The sequence below is a fragment of the Nerophis ophidion genome, linkage group LG15, assembly GCF_033978795.1.
Source record: "Nerophis ophidion isolate RoL-2023_Sa linkage group LG15, RoL_Noph_v1.0, whole genome shotgun sequence".
NCBI lineage: Eukaryota > Metazoa > Chordata > Actinopteri > Syngnathiformes > Syngnathidae > Nerophis > Nerophis ophidion.
In genome coordinates, this window is record NC_084625.1 from 43,449,644 (window position 1) to 43,462,413 (window position 12,770).

General features: G+C 40.1%; 1 protein-coding gene across 2 annotated transcripts in view; it reads left to right on the forward strand.

The window, feature by feature from the left end:
• LOC133569680 (tyrosine-protein kinase yes-like) overlaps positions 1-12,770 on the forward strand; it is a 107,889-nt gene that overhangs the window by 6,506 nt on the left and 88,613 nt on the right. For both annotated transcript variants that reach the window (XM_061922202.1, XM_061922200.1), the window contains exons 2-4: positions 2,576-2,667; positions 2,765-2,898; positions 7,939-8,066. The gene's annotated coding sequence lies outside the window, so the exon portion shown is untranslated. The remainder of the gene's footprint in view (positions 1-2,575; positions 2,668-2,764; positions 2,899-7,938; positions 8,067-12,770) is intronic.

Genomic DNA, 12,770 nt, shown 5'->3' on the forward strand with positions numbered 1-12,770 from the left:
ATTCTCAAAGTGTGGTGCGCTACCTGTGGTGGGGCGGTATAGCTCGGTTGGTAGAGTGGCCGTGCCAGCAACTTGAAGGGTTCCAGGTTCGATCCCCGCTTCCGCCGTCCGAGTCTCTGCCGTTGTGTCCTTGGGCAAGACACTTTACCCACCTGCTCCCAGTGCCACCCACGCTGGCTTAAATGTAACTTAGATTTTGGGTTTCACTATGTAAAAGCACTTTGAGTCACTATAGGAAAGGGCTATATAAATGTAATTCACTTAACTTCACATCTAGTGCAGGGATGCCCAAAGTGGGGCCCGCGGGCCAAACCTGGCCCGTTGGGTCATTTTGTTTGGCCCGCCGTGGCGTGGCTACCAAATTGAATACTCATTGATATCGACCCCTTTCAAGCTGTGCAATTATGTCCACAAGGTTGCGCTGTGGAACATTTAAAAAATTTAAAAATTAAAACATTTCAGCTCAGTCGCTATTTACAGCAATGCCCTGTGCAGACAGGGAATGTCGATTTTGCGGTTAAAAAAGTACAAACGTTTGTAGTAGCCGAGTCGCCAGAATTTTTCCGTAAAAATAACAGTTTCTGTAATGCACTGTAATAAAAAAAAAAAAAAAGAATAGCAATAGATTTTAGGGTAAGAACTGGCAGCATAATTTTAACGTGAAAACAACAGTGGGACAATTTCTCAATTTACAGTCATTTTGTCATGATCTGTGGTCTGGATTACGTTTTTGTTAGTTTTTGGACTCTTTTAGTTCCTGTTTGCGCTCCCTTGTTTTGTTTGGTTACCATGCCGACTTATTAGTTTCACCTGACTCTTGTGTTCAGGACATGCACTTGCTCTAATCAAGAGACCCTTATTTAAGCCTGTCTTTGCCAGTCAGTCCGCCTGGTGTCATTGCATGTTTTCACGCGATACCATAGTTCATGTTGTTCGCTTCATACAGTGTCCAAGTAAATTTTGTTTGTTCCATGCCATAGTTTATGCTGTTTGTTTCATGCCACAAGTTTTGTGTTTGTTCCATGCCATAGTTATTGTTTGTTTACCTCATGCCCTGCCTGATTTCTAGATTCAGATTAATAAATTTGTTCCTACCTTCTCGCCTGGTCCGGAATAGTCCGTTTGCATCCCGGGAGAACAAACTTCGCAGCAAGCTGTGAAAACCACCCCACTATGACAGAATCTGTCATAGCAGAGCCGACTGACTGGCAAAGACAGGCTTAAATAAGGGTCCATTGATTAGAGCAGGTGCGTGTCCCGAACACAAGAGGCAGGTGAAACCATTAAGTCGGCATGGTAACTAAACAAAACAAGGGAACACAAACAGGAACTAAAAGAGCCCAAAAACAAAAAAAGTTAAAAAAAAAAATATATATATAATCCAGACCACAGATTTGGTGCGATAAACGCCAAAAATGTTACAGTATTTTTTTGCCATTTTTTTCACAGTGCATTACTGTAAACTGAAAAACTGTACCACTTGAATTTTTACAGCAAAAGTTTGCCAACCGTGTTGACGTTTTTTAAAGCAATTAAAAAAAAATTTTTTTTTCAGTTTTATTACTGTAAATTTAAAAATGGTATCACCCTAACTAGTTGCCATCTATTGAACCCAGTGCTTCTCAAATATTTTCTGTTTTAAGCCCCTCTAGCTAGAAGAAAATATTTTGACTATAAATAGTATCATTTGTCTATAAAATTGTTATAAGTACACCTCTGCATGACATTGGAAGTTTATTAAAGTTAAAGGAAAAACACGCTGGTCTTTCCTCGTCTCCCACTGTGGTTACAGTGAGTCATCATATTCTGGTACGACGAAAAAAAGCATGTTTCCTGAGGTCACACGCGCCCCCCCAGGGGGTACGCCCAACATTTTGGGAAGGACTGTAATGAACCTGACATTCTCTACTATCCCGTTGTGGTATAAGGATAAATTCCTCACTTGTGGTGCTGTTGCATGGTAAAAATGTCAGTTTTGCCCTCGGACCATTGGCACATTTTCACTTTGCCACTTTGCACCGGGACAAGCGGTAGAAAAATGGATGGATGGATGGCACTTTGCACGGTTTAGGCCCCCCTGATGTGGTGGTACGGCAAACTTCTGTGTGAAATTATTCAACTCATTAGTCAAACACAGTTCAAATTGTGTATAATGTTACAGTGGCCAAACATAATAAATATACCGTATTTTCCAGACCATAGGGCCCACCGGATAATAAGGCACACTGCCAATGAACGGGTCTAGTTAGGTCTATTTTCATACCGGATTACAGGGCCCATTATTATTTTTGTAAAACACTTCCTTGTGGTCTACATAACATGTAATGGTGGTTTTTAGGTCAAAATGTTGCATAGATTATGTTTTACAGATCATCTTCAAGTCGCTTTCTGACAGTCGCTTCAGGATGCGCCGTTTTGTGGGTGGTCTTATTCACGTGGCTCACTTTCGACAACGTCTTCTCCCCGTCATCTTTGTTGTAGCGGTGTAGCGTGCAAGGACGGGAATGGAAGAAGTGTCAAAAGATGGAGCTAACTGTTTTAATGACATTCAGTCTTTCTTTTCCATAAATGACAGAGCAGCATCTCCTCATCCGAAAACAACAACAAGGCCGGAAAAAACGTGAAAAACTGTCCAACCGGAACTCTCTAATAACTAAAGTTCCTTGGGTGAGTAATGAAAACTCACTACACCGGTATGTTTTAGCGTTTTCATGGCGATTTCACTGACAGATATAAGTAAGAACTTTACACTACTTTATACTAGAAATGGCAACAGCGGAGGATGAATGTCCCATAACAAGAAGCTTATCGACAACGGTGGAGGCACGGACTACTAAGGCGGACGCACACAATTTGGACTTATTCAGATCCCAAATACAGATCAGCAGGTACCAGAAGGTAAGAAAAGTGGCTTTTGCATAATATCGCAAGACAAAATGCCAGATAATATGTTTTACCTTATACACACACCATAATAATACTCGTATGTTGAATCTGATTGAAAATTGTAAGCGTTTGACAGCATTATTTTAAACAATAACCATTTTATTTTCTTCTTGTACAATCCATCATAGCTTACCAAAGTCGTACTAAAACATTTTGATAGATTGTTGAGCGCCGTGTATGATGTTCTACATTTTCCATGGACTGCGATGAGGTGGCGACTTGTCCAGGGTGTACCCCGCCTTTCGCCCGATTGTAGCTGAGATAGGCGCCAGCGCCCCCCCGCGAACCCAAAAGGGAATGAGCGGTAGAAAATGGATGGATGGATTTTCCATGGAACGTATACAATTTTGGTGTTGTTTACTTGAGTCATATTGCAGTCTACATGTATCTATGTGTGACTGCCATACACTGGTCACACTTATCATTCCACCATGTACCAAATAATATAGCTTCGAAGTCGGTAAGCACAACCAAAATTATTCCGTACATTAGGCGCACCGGGTTATAAGGCGCACTGTCGATTTTTGAGAAAATGAAAGAATTTTAAGTGCGCCTTATCGTCCGAAAAATACGGCACTTGTTAAATAGAACCTCTTTTTAATGCATACTTATGCCTACTACGCTACTGTGTTGTAATGTTAGTCATTATGGTGTTACTTGGAGAGCCAAGTCTTTTCTGAGGTGGTACTTGGTGAATAAAGTTTGAGAAAAACAATTTGATCGTAATAAAACGTGTTACATACGACTTCATGCTGTCTTCATGGCCAACTTGTCATGTTCTCCCTGGTGTGTTGCAAGCACAAGTTGACCACCAAGCCACAACCTGCTGACTGCCAAAGAGCAATTAACGCCCCGCCAGGCCTCTCAGCTGCGTGATCTACCAGCTGAGCTTTAATTCCAATCAAGATGGACGACGGCGAAGCCGAGCGCACATTCGGCCCTCGGTACAAACGAGCTCAGCAGTAAATACCACAGCGTCCTGGAGAAGGTCTTTCCAGAAGCGGGGAAGAAGATGAAGTGCATTGTGGGACGTCGTGAGCTGAGCGCACGGGGCCGAATTAGCATGCGGGGTCTCGGCCGATCACTCGCGCGGACACGGGCGGTAATGAGGTGAGATGAGAGAAACACTCGTGTCGTCGAAAGAGCTTTTGGCCGTGCTTCTGGTGGCGCTCTCTTCAAGGATGACAAGGAAACACAAAGTTTCCTAAATCGAGAACACGAAGCTGAACACGTTTTTCCAAAATCCAGAGCAAAATGATTATCATTGGGGACGGCGTGGCGCAGTGGGAGAGTGGCCGTGTGCAACCCAAGGGTCCCGGGTTCAATTCCCACCTGGTACCAACCCCGTCACGTCCGTTGTGTCCTGAGCAAGACACTTCACCCTTGCTCCTGATGGGTGCTGGTTGGCGCCTTGCATGGCAGCTCCCTCCATCAGTGTGTGAATGTGTGTGTGAATGGGTAAATGTGGAAGTAGTGTCAAAGCGCTTTGAGTACCTTGAAGGTAGAAAAGCGCTATACAAGTACAACCCATTTATCATTTATTTATTAACGATGGATGTGTTTTTTTTAAAATGCATTATAACTAGTAAATAAACGTAAATAAAAAGTCCACTTTCAGCGGAGCCAATAAGAGCTTTGCCTTCCGGCTCAGCTCCTTCTTCACCACAACGAATCGAATATCAACCAAGTATTAGTCCATCCATCCATCCATCCATCTTCTTCCGCTTATCCGAGGTTGGGTCGCGGGGGCAGCAGCCTAAGCAGGGAAGCCCAAACTTCCCTCACTCCAGCCACTTCGTCCAGCTCCTCTCAGGGTAACCCGAAGCGTTCCCAGGCCAGCCGGGAGACATAGTCTTCCCAACGTGTCCTGGGTCTTCCCCGTGGCCTCCTACCGGTTGGACGTGCCCTAAACACCTCCCTAGGAAGGCGTTCAAGTGGCATCCTGACCAGATGCCGAACCACCTCATCTAGCTCTTCTCGATGTGGAGGAGCAGCGGCTTTAGTTTGAGCTCCCCCTGGATGACAGAGCTTCTCACCCTATCTCTAAGGGAGAGCCCCGCCACCTGGCGGAGGAAACTCATTTCGGCTGCTTGTACCCGTGATCTCGTCCTTTCGGTCATAACCCAAAGCTCATGAGCATAGGTGAGGATGGGAACGTAGATTGACCGGTAAATTGAGAGCTTTGCCTTCCGGCTCAGCTCCTTCTTCACCACAACGGATCGAATATTGACCTAGGATTAGTGTTATTGTTATTATAAGCGCTAACGTAGACCGACTATTTATAGCGGCGCCGTGATCACTTCCTGTTTACATCTGTGTGGAAGTCGCTTCCTTCCGGGTTCTTTGGGCCACCAGTCACCGACATCACCACTCCTTTTCAGGGTCAACAATAATGTTTATTTTTCAATAAACGCCGGATCGTGCAGAGTCTTTCCTCGATCGAGCACATGAAGGGTTTCCCTAAGAGTGGTCTGTATTGCTCTCGCTCCCCTCGTGCTTCGCCAACCGCCATCAACAACTCCCCCTCTCCTTCCCGACTGCTGCCTTTAACAGAGCGACAGGTGATTAGACAAACACTCTCAGCTGTGTCATCCACGCACCTGTTGCTAATCTCGAAGCCGGCTCTGCCACACCCTGCTTCGCTGCAGGTCCGCAGGCCACGCCCACCACAATCTGCTTCCTTACTAGTCAAACATTATTGTAAATCATAGATAGTGCCTCTCACCTGGACAGTAGAAGGATGGGTAGGTATTCCGACAAGTTGGTACACTTTGACAGCCCGAAAATAGTGAGGATGACACGAAAAGACGCTTGTCCCTCCCCTCTCCATTTCATCGTGAGGATTATGAGTCATATTTCATCTAAATGGTAATATATGTGTGACGCTCGGGTCGCATGACGGCAATTAGTGGCGCGTTCCCAATATGCAGTAGATCGAGGAGGCAAAGTGTGGGTAAAAGTATTTAATGTAGCTAAAAAAAAACAAAGATGAGTGCCACTGGGAACAACACCGAAGCATAGGGAAGGCTATGCAAAAAGGAAACCAAAACTGACAGGGGCGGTACAGCTCGGTCGTGCCAGCAACTTGAGGGTTCCAGGTTCGATCCCCCCGCTTTCGCCATCCTAGTCACTGCCGTTGTGTCCTTGCGCAAGACACTTTACCCACCTGCTCCCAGTGCCACCTACACTGGTTTAAATCCAACTTAGATATTGGGTTTCATTATGTAAAAGCACTTTGAGTCACTAGAGAAAAGCGCTATATAAATATAATTCACTGCACTTCGGGTCCGAAGCAACAAAGCGGAATGCATGAATATAGCAAAAACTCCCGCCCACATGAACAATATTCATTCCAAACATTGTCCAAAGAATGGTGGCTCACACTCAACTTAAATAATCTTAATCATCAACAGTAAACAGGTGTTGGGGGAAAAAAGTGTCACGTTGGAAACGCATCGTGATGCGCGTTTTGTCACCCCAGGATGCACGAGGACCAGACAGGCAGGAATAGCAGGTAAGAGTTGAATTAATATACAAAAATAAAAGAACACTGGTGCAAAACAGGCAAAAGAAAAGGCGTGCCGAACGCACGGTAAGCTAAGCTAAAACTTAGCATAGAGTCAAAAGAGCCCAAACTGACGTGCCGAGCGCACAAGAAGCTAAGGCGTAACTTAACACAAGTATTTACAAAGTAGAGAAACCTACGTGAGTGTAGTATGAAGCATACAACGAATCAGGAAAGAACTGAGGTAGAAGGCAGGCTTAAATACTAAGGCAATCAATGAAAACCAGGTGCGCGTCAAAGGCAAGTGCAGGTGGAACAAATATGAAACCATGGTAACAAGAATAAAACAAGGAAGTGCACAACTCGGAACTGGAAGAGTCCAAAACAATCAAAAAACTCGAAAACCAAAATAATATAAGATCCGGGCGGCGGATCATAACAAAAAGTCCTTGAAGGCATGTGTAAAGTAAGTTGTGAAAAAAAACACCAACACAACAGGAAGTGCTACCAAAATAAGAGCGCAGGACAGGAACAAGCACCAAACACAGGAGAACACCAACAAAACCCAACATAAAGGCACGGACTGGTGTAACCGGCTATGACAATATGAATGTCCTAATGACAGCAGACCTTGTACAGTTGGTGATGTTTTATTATGTTTGTTGGCTCTCATGAGTAATAATCAGGGATGAAGAAGAAAAAAAAGCAAACAAGATGCATTTAAAAAATGATATGTTGTGTTTTAGTTTTATCCTGCCTTCTCCTTTTTTCTGCACCTACGTAATCAGGGATTAATCCTCGGCGATGGGCGGACCTTGTGGCACACCTGTTCTCAACTAGCCCGCCAGTATTTAGGCTCGTCACTGACAGCTTGGCCTTGCCGGCTATTCTATCCTGAACCACCCTTGTGCATGCGCCTTCTTGACCTTACCAGACCTGGTATGTTGTCGCTACTTAGTCCTGAATTCCCTAACCTCTTCTCTGCTTATGTCCCAGCCCCCCTGAGTTAAAGGGGATTCACTTGTTGGACTCTTGCCCTGCTCAGTGCGCCCTGGCCTTTTCTCCGGCCGACCTCTGAGGAACCTATTTTTGTCCAGATTACATGGTGTGCGCTTCTGCCCCATCGCCCTGAGTTATCCTTTTTGTCTCATTAAAATTTTTCATTTTTGTAATTCCACTTTGTCTCCTGTCTCTGCATCCTGGAGCCACCCTCCCAGACCAAGACCCTAACAATGTGATTATTCAATGTTATAATATATGTCATGTTATTACATGACATATGTATATATATATATATGTAAAGGGCTTTGTAGTCAGAATAGAGCGTCTCCCATAGGGTCCATTGTAAACAAACTTTTGATCACATTTATTTAATATTTAGAATGCATTAAAAAAATCTATACTGTATGTACTGTATGTACTACATGTACTGTATGTAGTATGTAGTGCATGTAATGCATGTACTGTGTGTTCTCTTTCATGTCCAGGTACTGAAGTGGTCATCAACCTTCAGTGTTTCTTCCAGAGAAAGGGTGTGGCCCTGCAGGGCAGAGAAGCGGAAGGCATCCATTGATCATCTTTGGACGCGGCCACAAGATCAAAGACTAACAGTGCGGTTAGTGTGTGTGTGTGGTTGGTTGTGGTCCCGTGTGGTGGGTGCGGCCCACGTGAGCAGGTTTTTGTTCGTGACAAGTATTTGTGTTTAAGTCAGACCGACAAGCAAATACAACAAAGGTGGGGTGGTGTTGGGGGTGGGGATTCTGTTTAAATGTCACTCGTAGGCATGCCCGGAGTCCCCAGGGGGTCCACAGGGGGGAAGCCCCTCTCCTACAACTCTAATAAGCCACGACGTTGACGCCGATTTGATGTAAACCCAAATGAATGTGGTATAATGTGACAATAACCCGACACAGTATTTATGACAATAACATGTTTACATCATGATAACAATTTGGCATGATAATGTGACTCACGACAGTAACAAGTATGAGTCATGAAAATAACATGTATGATGTATGACAATAACATGTATGATTCATGAAAATAACATCTATGATTCATGACAATGACACACATGATATATGACAATAACATGTATGATTCATGACAATAACATGTATGATTCATGACAGTGACACATGATTTATGACAATAACATGTATGATTCATGACAATAACATGTATGATTCATGACAGTGACACATGATTTATGACAATAACATGTATGATTCATGATAATAACATGTATGATTCATGATAATGACACATATGATTTATGACAAACACATGTATGATTCATGACAATGACACACATGATTTATGACAATGACACGTATGATTCATGACAATAACATGTATGATTCATGACATTACCATGTATGATTCTTGACTATAACATTTATAATTCATGACAGTAACATGTATAACTCATGACAATAACATGTATGATTCATTGTTATAACATGTATGATTCATGACAATAACATTTATGATTCATGATAATCACATGTATTATTCATGATAATAACACATATGATTTATGACTAACACGTATGTTTCATGACAATAAAATGTATGAATCATGACAACAAAATGTATGAATCATGATAATAAAATGTAGAATTTATGACAATAACATGTATGATTTATGACAATACCATGAATGATATATGACAATTACACATGATTCATGACAATACCATGTATGATTCATGACAATTACACATGATTTATGACAATAACATGTATGATTCATGACAATGACACATGATTTATGACAATGACACGTATGATTCATAACCATAACATGCATAATTCATGACATTACCATGTATGATTCATGACAATTACACACAGGATATATGGCAATAACATGTATGATTCATGACAATAACATGTATGATTCGTGACAATGACACATGATTTATGACAATGACACGTATGATTCATAACCATAACATGCATAATTCATGACATTACCATGTATGATTCACGACAATTACACACAGGATATATGGCAATAACATGTATGATTCATGACAATAACATGTATGATTCGTGACAAGAACACATGATTTATGACAATGACACGTATGATTCATAACCATAACATGCATAATTCATGACATTACCATGTATGATTCATGACAATTACACACAGGATATATGGCAATAACATGTATGATTCATGACAATTACACACAGGATATATGGCAATAACATGTATGATTCATGACAATAACATGTATGATTCATAACAATGACACACATGATTTATGACAATGTCATGTATTATTCATGTCAATAACATGTATGTTTCATGATAACATGTACGATTCATGACAATGACACATGATTTGACAATAACATGTATGATTCATGATAACATGTATGATTCATGACAATAACACACATGATTTATGACAATGACACTTATGATTCATGACAATAACATGTATGATTCATGATAATATCATGTATGATTCATGACAATGACACACATGATTCATGACAATGACACGTATGAATAATGACAATAACATGTATGATTCATTAAAATACCATGTATGATTCATGACAATGACACAATTTATGACAATAACATCTATGACTTATGACACTACCATGTATGATTAATGACAATAACATGTATCAATCATGAAAACATGTACGGTTCATGACAATGACACACGATTTATGACAACAACATGTATGATTCATGACACTAACATGTATTATTCATGATAACATGTATGACTCATAACATGTATGATTCATGACAATAACATGTATGACTTATTACAATAACATGTATGATTCAGGACAATGACACACGATTTATGACTATAACATGTATGATTCATGACAGTAACATGTATGACTAATAACATGTATGATTCATGACAATATCATGTACGACTTAAGACAATACCATGCATGATTCAGGACAAAACCTATGATTCATATTTGCAGGTATGACTCCTGGCAATAAAATGTATGCTTCATGACAATAACAAGTATAGTTCAGGATATTAACATGTATGACTCATAACAATAGCATATGATTCATGACAATAACATGTATGATTCATTACATTGAAATGTATGACTCATGACAATAACACATATACTTCATGACAATAACATGTATGACTCAGAACAAAAATACATGATTCATGACAATAACATGTATATTCATGATAATTACATATATGATTCATGATAACATGTATGATTCATAATTACATATATGACTCATAACATTAACATGTATGAAATGACAATGACGTCTATGACTCATGACAATAACATGTATGATTCCTGATAATAGCATGTATGACTCATAACAATAACATGATTCATGACAATACTATGTATGATTCATGATAATTGCATATATGATTCATGATAACATGTATGATTCATAATTGCATATGACTCATAACATTAACATGTATGACTCATGACAATAACATGTAAGATTCATGACAATAACATGTATGACTCATAACAATGACATGATTCATGACAATAATTTGTATGATTCATGATAATCACATGTTTGATTCATAATAACATGTATGATTTTTGATAATTACATATATGACTCATGATATTACCATGTATAATTTGTGACAAGACCCACGATTCATGATGATCACACTATGACTCATGACAATGAGATGTAGTATTTATGACAGTAACATGTGATTCATCATAACTCATAACATGAATGACACAGTATGTATGACTAAAACACGTATGATTCATGACAATGACACATGATTTATGACAATTGATTGATTGATTGATACTTTTATTAGTAGATTGCACAGTACAGTACATATTCCGTACAATTGACCACTAAATGGTAACACCCGAATAAGTTTTTCAACTTAATCAACGTTAATCAATTCATGGTACAAATATATACTATCAACACACAAGTTAATCATCATAGTATGTACATTGAATTATTTACATTATTTACAATCCGGGGGGTGGGATGAGGAGCTTTGGTTGATATCAGAACTTCAGTCATCAACAATTGCATCAACAGAGAAATGTGGACATTGAAACAGTGTTGGTCTTATTTAGTAGGATATGTACAGCCAGCAGAGAACATAGTGAGTTCACATAGCATAAGAACAAGTATATACATTAGAAGTACATTTGAGTTGTTTATAATCCGGGGAGATGGGATGTGAATGGAGGAGGGTATTAGTAAAGTGATTTATGACTAAAACATGTATAATTCATGACATTGACATGTATGATTCCTGACGACACAATTCATGACTGAAACATGTCTATGAATCATGACAATGATGCATGCTTTATGACAATCAATCAATCAATCAATCAATCAAGAAATGTTTATTTATATAGCCCTAACACATATGATTCATGACATTATCACGTATGATTTATGACTTAAACATAAATTATTCATGACTAACACGTATGATTCATGACATTATCACATATGATTTATGACTAAACCATGTATGATATATGAACATTTTACGTATGATTTATGACAGTGATACAGTGGGGCAAAAAAGTATCTAGTCAGCCACCGATTGTGCAAGTTCTCCCACTTAAAATGATGACAGAGGTCTGTAATTTTCATCATAGGTACACTTCAATTGTGAGAGACAGAATGTGAAAAGAAAATCCAGGAATTCACATTGTAGGAATTTTAAAGAATTTATTTGTAAATTATGGTGGAAAATAAGTATTTGGTCAGCCATTCATTCAAAGCTCTCACTGATGGAAGGAGGTTTTGGCTCAAAATTTCACGATACATGGCCCCATTCATTCTTTCCTTAACACGGATCAATCGTCCTGTCCCCTTAGCAGAAAAACAGCCCCAAAGCATGATGTTTTCACCCCCATGCTTCACAGTAGGTATGGTGTTCTTGGGATGCAATTCAGTATTCTTCTTCCTCCAAACACGACGAGTTGAGTTTATACCAAAAAGTTCTATTTTGGTTTCATCTGACCACATGACATTTTCCCAATCCTCTGCTGTATCATCCATGTATCCATTTTGGTGTAAACTCAACTCGTCGTGTTTGGAGGAAGAAGAATACTGAGTTGCATCCCAAGAACACCACACCTACTGTAAAGCATCGGGGTGGAAACATCATGCTTTGGGGCTGTTTTTCTGCAAAGGGGACAGGACGATTGATCCGTGTTAAGGAAAGAATGAATGGGGCCATGTGTCGTGAAATTTTGAGCCAAAACCTCCTTCCATCAGTGAGAGCTTTGAATGGTTGACCAAATACTTATGTTCCACCATAATTTACAAATAAAT